Source organism: Castor canadensis, chromosome 15 (genome assembly GCF_047511655.1).
Source record: "Castor canadensis chromosome 15, mCasCan1.hap1v2, whole genome shotgun sequence".
NCBI classification, from domain to species: Eukaryota; Metazoa; Chordata; class Mammalia; order Rodentia; family Castoridae; genus Castor; species Castor canadensis.
Window position 1 is genome coordinate 75,818,485 of NC_133400.1, and position 7,477 is coordinate 75,825,961.

The 7,477-nt window shown below is 42.7% G+C and overlaps 1 non-coding gene across 1 annotated transcript; it reads right to left on the bottom strand.

Moving 5' to 3' along the window:
• Nucleotides 1–218: 218 nt before the first annotated feature.
• Trnaa-agc (transfer RNA alanine (anticodon AGC)) lies at nucleotides 219–290 on the bottom strand. Its single transcript has one exon. It is a non-coding gene; the product is annotated as a tRNA-Ala (tRNA).
• Nucleotides 291–7,477: the final 7,187 nt, after the last annotated feature.

Here is a 7,477-nt window from a genome sequence, read left to right on the forward strand (position 1 = left end):
AAATGAGGGCACAGGGCCAGAGACTGGGTGGTGGTGTGAACCTGTCCCATGGTAGTACATTGAGAGGAGGTAGGAAGTGGAGGTGAATAAGGTGAGCCAGAAGTCATTCGTGGAAAAATATTTTAGTGGTGGGTCAGCCAGCTAATAAGTGGATTATATAATTTTTAAAAAAATTATTTTCTCATTCTGAATACTCTTAACTTACGATTTTTTTTTTTTGGTAGTGCTGGGGATGGAACCCAGGGCCTCTTGCTTGCTAGGCAAGCACTCTACCACTGAGATACATTCCCAACCCTCTATTCTCCTTATTGAAGAGTTCCCATCTCTGAGTCAGTTAACTTCCAGCTCCTTAAATATTAATTCCTGTCCCTTAAATTTGGTGAAAATTCTTTTCCAGAGGCATCTGGTCCAGAGTGCTCCCCCAAAGGAAATTCATGAACGCTATGAACTGCCTATTATAAGATCACCCATCCCAAACATACTTTCTACATTTAAAGTTTTAATTGACAAATGATAACTGTGTAGGACAAACATACATTCTGAATTTGTGCAAATCTAAACATATTGTATGTGAGGTAGGAATAAAGGAATCATACGCTCATTTTTTGATTATTTAGACTTGATCTTCTTCAACTTTGGGGGTTGGAACTTTGGCCAATTAGAAGCTGACATCTCTTCCACTGGGTTGGGAGGATCTAGTTGGGGCGAGGTGAGGTGGCTCAGGGGGCTATGTGTCATCTGTTATTGCCACTCACCTGCAGGTAGAAGGGAACTAGACCTTTGGAAATGGGGGGCAGAGAGAAACAGCAGGTTCTTCTTTAATTTATTTTCTATTTCCTGAAGAACACACAAGTTTTCATTAAAAAATTGAATGCTAACAGTCTACCTAAAAAGTATTAACTGTGGTTAATCCTGGGAGGTTCTGTTAAAAGTGATTTTTATTTATTTCCTTTTGATATATATAGTTTCTGGTTTTTTGTGATAGCATGAATTAATAATTAATGTAGGAACACCTGAATGTGCACAGCAATCCTCTGTGTGTATGTGTGCATGAGTGTGAGGGCAGTTATTACATGGGGGAAATAATTTTCCTTTCTTCCTTATTTCTTTCCTTCTCCCTTTTTCCCCTCAGAATAAATGCATAAAGGCTTGCTAGCATCTTAATAAATCTTTAGGAACTTTACAGAAGGTTTTATTGTACACCTTTTAAAAATGTGTGCCAGCAATAGGAAAAGGGGACCAGGAACTAGAGAAAAGGTTAGATCAAAAAGAATTAACCTAGAAGGTAACACCCACGCACAGGAAATCAATGTGAGTCAATGCCCTGTATAGCTATCCTTATCTCAACCAGCAAAACCCCTTGTTCCTTCCTATTATTGCTTATACTCTCTCTACAACAAAATTAGAGATAAGGGCAAAATAGTTTCTGCGGGGTATTGAGGGGGGGAGCGGGAGGGGGTGGAGTGGGTGGTAAGGGAGGGGTGGGGGCAAGGGGGAGAAATGAACCAAGCCTTGTATGCACATATGAATAATAAAAGAAAAATGAAAAAAAAATGTGTGCCAGGTACTTTGTTTTGTTTTTAGACAGTGTCTTGTTATGTTGCCCAGGCTAGCTTTGAACTTGAAATCATCTGCATTAGCCTTGGGAATGCTGGGATTACAGATTTTCACCACTGCGCCAGGCTAACAGATGAATTTTTAATTTGGGAAAACAAATGGGAAAGCACTGCACTTTGACTTGCATTTTGTGTGTGCATAATGGGATGTGTGTAAAAGGGAAACCCATGAGCAAATGACCAATTAGTTTTTGAGAACTGAGAAACACTAAGGCAGAAATTATTGCCCTGTTTTCTGTTGATATCATTGTCGTTCTAGACATGAAACTGCTAAACTTTATAATTAGGGGAAAATCGATTCCGTCTGGGACAATTTCTTGGCTCGGCTGGGATTGTTCTGGAAGCCCTGGAGAGGTGGTTTATTGCTTTTAAGGAGGACTGCTTCTCTCTTTACCTCATAAATGGTTACCATGTCCTAGGACTGGATTTCCTTGAGCACAGAATGGAGGCAAGCAGGTATATAATGTGAGGACATTCACTAGTTCTTTTTAAGATGGAGCTATTTAGAGTAAAAATGGAATAGTTCATTTAAAGTAGAAACTTTATTTATATTACAGTCAATGGCAGCTACAGACCTGTTTCTGAGGACTTTCTCTGTCTACCTTCTGAGTTAGGCTGCCCCAGGCTGCCTTCTGCCCTGGTTCTGAGCCTGGGGACATTGTCATTGCTGAATTCTAAGGCACCTTTGCTAAATGCCTCATTAATGTTCCCTGGCTACTCCTTAGCCAAGTTAGTGTCTCTTCTTGATCCCTTGAAATTCCTTGGTCAGTCCTGTAACTGTATACAGTAGGAACTCGGACAGTGCTGTTTTGAAGGTGCATTTCATAGATACTGTGGAATAGGGTGCAGCTTTCCTTCTTGTCCCTGCCCTTAATCTCCTCACCTGTTTCTTTCTTTTCTTTTCATTTTTTGCATTGCTGGGAATCGAACTCAGGGCCTCTCACATGCCAGACAAGTCCCTCCACCCCCTACTGAGCTACATCCCAGCCCCACACTGCTTCTAACCCTCTCTGAAGTCCACTTTCTTTGGACAAATGACATATCAAGACCATTTTGCACTCTTATTTAAAGAAACCATATCAGTTTGCAACAACACCAAATTCAAGTTCAAGGAAATTAAACCACTAAGTGAAACTTGGCTGTTAAGCCTCTCTTTTGCTGCATCCTTTGAGTATTCATGTGTGAGTTGGAACTCCATAATCAACTCTCCTTTTTTCCAGCTCCCAGTGGTGGTCAGCAGGAAGGGCTTGGGTATTATGAGACTGAATGAGATCAAATGTGGATAAAGTTTAACATGGTGCCTGGCATCCGGTAGGCACTGATTTCCTTCCTTTTGTGGTGGTGGTCCAGCTGCATTTGTAGCTGTTACAGTGCCGAGCTCTGCTCTGTAAAGAATCACTAAGAACCTAATGAGCTGTATTCCCTCCAATGCCATGGGCTGTGTCAACACAATGCTAAACATTGTGACAAATTTTGACTGAATTGAGTTAACTGACTGAATGTTTTGAAGTATTGACACAGCAGCTAAAAGAGTGAGAACTGTAGTCAAGCCAGCTACTTGGTATGATGAGGAATGGCAAGTGTTTCAAAAATAAAACCTGAGTAGGAGCGAGAGACAGCAGTGGCCATTGCCATGTACCTGCTAAAGGACAATCGTAGGAGGCACACATGGAAAAGGAAAGCTGAGGGTTCCCTGGGTCACCCAGCAAGTCAATCCAAGCTGAAGGATGGTGTAGTTTCACCCTTTTTATCAAAGCTTATGTAATGTATGAGGAAAGAACAGAAGCAGAAAGTGAAAAGTTTTTCATGGTATGGTGGTGCATGCCTATAATCCCAGTTATATGGGAGGTAGAGGTAGGAGGATCAAGATCTGAGGCTGGTCAGCGGCAAAAAGTTGGGGACCTTATCCAAAAAAAAAAAGGAAAAAATAACCAAAGCAAAAAAAAAAAAAATTAGTGTTGGGGGGGCAGGGCTGGTGAGGCTCAGGTGGTAGAATGCCTGCCTCACAAGTGTGAGGCCCTGAGTTCAAACTCTAGTACTGCCAAAAAAAAAAAAAGAAGAGGGAAGTTTCACTGTGTCTTGAGAAATGATGAGTGATGGTCCATTTCTATCCTTCCTCTGACCTCTGAGGATAAGTAGGGGCTACCTGGTGCTTGGTGCCCCCTAAATGAGCTGAGTTTTGGAAATCTTTGCAAGGAAAGTTGGGGTGAGAATTGTATTGATTGGGAAATATTCATTCAAAAGGATTAAGCAGTTTTATTTTTACATTTCAGATATATATCAGTCTATGAGTTGTTACAGAGGTAGGTTAAGTACAATATAAAATAAATAAATAAATATCATATTCATATTATCTCCCTGCTACATAGAACAGTAATGTCCAGCGTTACCTGTACGGTGTGCAAAAATAATAGTGTGTCTACAGATTACATGTGATGCAGCATATGCCATACGTGTGATATGTAGTAGCCGTAGAATTTACGACCTTATGTAAGAGCAAATACACATGATGGGGACGTGGCAGGTCACTTCCAGAAGGTGGGCATTAGTGACAAATTCTGTGATTCCCCAGGTGCCATGGTTGGGGTTGTTGATGAATGAAGCCCTGGTTATAGATCAGTTTCCATCAACACAAGGAGGACACAGAGGTCCCACAGGAGGACACAGTGGTTTTGGAGGTTGATGTAACTCAGTTTGGCATATGTGTTCAAGGAGACACAGCCAGTGGGCTTCATCCATCGGGAAGTGACGCTTCCAAGGGGCCAGCCGAGGACACGCACTAGTCACACTGGAAATAACCACTGGTTATTTCATTCCTGGACTTTCCTTCCCTTCCCCGTGTGGCACTGATTGGAATGATCATGTCACTTTGTGTAGACATGAACTTGAGACTTCCCCCAGGTGGCCTTCATTCCTACTGGCTCTGTGACACACAGCTCCTACCAAAGTAGACCTGACCGAGGGTGTGGATCATGCTGTGGGTGTGTATGAGGAACCCAAAGGCGCTGCATGAAACAGTGAGAGCAACCCAGCTAAAATTAACTCCTGCTGGCTGGAACAGCTATGAATGTCGAGCTATGGATTTTAAAGAGTACAAGAACTCATCACAGCTTGTACATGCATAAGCATTATTGAGTCAGAAGATATTGACAGTGACGTGTTGAGAATAGAACATGACATGCTTCCTCCCCGTGAGTCTCAGGAGTCCACTTATTGAAACTTAAGAATGCAGTATCTTCCTGCCGAGTACAGAAACAATCGGGATAATTAATACCCGAAGTGTAATCCATTTACAGGTCTTACAAGACCCAGAAAATAACAGGGGGAGAAACACGCTTGCCAAATACACTAAATTATGTGACTTCACTTTGAATTTTTGTTCCTAAACATGTATGTATTCCTATTTAAAAAGTGTCTGTTGTGTCATATGGCCTCACGTTAATTTTATTTCCCTGACTTGGTATAGCGAGATAAATGTCAAATCCACTAGAAGTGTATGTATTGGGCTGAAGAATTTCATTTTATTAGTTAGGATGTTTTTCCTATAAGGAACTGAAGGCTGCCTTAAATTATCTTAAATGATAAAGACATTTTCTGGTTCACATAATGAAGGCAGGGTGGGTGTTAGGACCAGCCTAATCTGGCGAGCCTGGCTTTGGGGAAATCCCATTAGCTATGCTGTTTTTGGGGTCTTGGTTTAATTCTCAGGTTGCCTTTCTCATCCCTAGAAAGATGTCAAACGCCTGCTCTTGGCTCTATATCCACGGTTTTAGAGTACAAGGTAAGAGAGATTTATCAGTTGTGATATACTATGATAAAAAAAAAGGAAAAAATGGGGGAAAGGAGAGAGGAAGTCAAGAAAGAGAGAAAGAAGGAAAGAATGAAACACATAGCATAGCTTAGAGAGATAGATAGTTTGTTGTGTACCTTAAGAAGTCTGGGCTGGAGCAGGGTGTGGTGATACATACCTGTAATCCCAACACTTGGGAGGCTGAGGAAGGAGGATTGAGAGTTTGAGGCCAGATTGAATATATAGTGAGATCCTTTCTCAAAAAAAAGTCTGGTCTGGGCAGGCCATCCAGGTTGGCTCACAGCACACCAATCCCTTCTGGACACAAGCTCTTACCACCTTTCTTTCTCCCATCCTCAGCATGTAAGCTTCTGTTCTCAAGTTTGTCACCTCATAGCCTCCAGATGGCTGCTGAGCCTCCAGACTCACATCTCCAGTTCAGGGAAATGTCAAGTCTGCCCATTTATCTTAGGAGGAAAATGAAACTTCCTGAAAGCTACATCCAGCAGATGTAGTGGTATCGGCAAATACATAAGTGCTTATGTGGTATCGGCAAATGTTGGGTCACCTGGTTTCTGAGCCATGCATCCACAGTTGTCACCTAATGTCCATCTCCCCTTCTTCCTTAGTAGCAGAATGTTGACTTTTTTCAGAAAGGTACTATATCCTTAAAAACATACACATCTCCCTAGTCTAGACTTTCTAGATCTAGTAAAAACAGGCTATCTAGTATGAGACACACATTCTTATACTAAAAAAGTTATTTGTTGTTTATCCGAAATTTAAATTTAATAGAAGGTCCTGTATTTTCTCTGGTATCTTTTCCACAGGATTCAACAAAGTTTGCTGACTATGAAACAGGTGTCTGTTAGGTGAGCCTTCCAGAGAAGTTGTTTAGAGAACAGACCACGCCAGGTGCTGGTGGCTCACGCCTGTAATTCTAGCTACTGGGGAAGCAGAGATCAGGAGGATCATGATTTGAGCCAGCCCTGGACAAAATAGTTCAAGAGACCCTATCTCAAAAAATACCCAATACAAAAATGGGTTGGTGGAGTGGCTCAACTGGTAGATCACCTACCTGGCAAGCATGAGGCCCTGAGTTCAAACCCCAGTGTTGCAAAGAACAAAACCAAAAAACAACAGCACCCAAACAGGTCCTTTCCTTTTGTTACAGAGCCACACCTTTTTTTCCCCATCACAAAGTGAGTTTTGCAAAAGAGAGTTCACTTACGACACTGACCTCTAAAATAGGTGATAGAAACAAGTAACCCCAACCAGACGAAGCTAGAGGGTTTCTTCACGTTGTCCACCTTCTTGCTGTATGCAGTTGGACAGATCTAGAGGAAGCAGAGGAGGGGGAAGAGGCTCAACCAGCTCTGGATTGTCCACTCCCAGATTCCTTCTTGTATAAAAACAAACAGACAAATGAACTGAGACATTGTAGCTCAGTTTCTGTCACATTCTGCTCATTGCTCGCCAAACCCTTCTGTTTTCTTCCTGGTCACACAGCTAGGCCATACTTCTCCGTTCCGTGCAGTTGGCTGGGCTGGCGTCTGAGGTCTGGCCCATGAGGAACTCACCTCACTTCTAGGACTGCTGCTTTGCTTACACCTGCTCTTTCTGCCAGCAGCCAGACCAAGGGGCCCTTGGGAAAAGTGGGGACATTGAATGAAAGCAGCCTGGACCCCTGACGACTGGGGAGTGGACTCTCCTCCTCTCACCAACCCTGATCATTGTACTGCATGTTGAGCCAGAAAGAAGACACTAGAATATGGGCCCTTGGGGTCTGTTACAAAAACGTCAGCTTTCCTGAGAGGAGGCATCAGGCCTGGGATTGCAAGCAAGAATCCTGAGTTACTCTCCTTTCCCTCCTTACTCAATGGAATGTGATGATTGGTTTAAACAAACCAAGGTGAATTCTTGGAAGGGGGGGTGGGCAGGACCAGTTTTCCCCGAGGCAGGGTCCCAACAGGAAAGAGCTAACACATTTAGTTGAGTGATCATTTACAAAAATGGGGTGTAGGGATTCCAGGAGAGAAGGCATACCCTGTGGTGAGTACCAGCAAAGCCT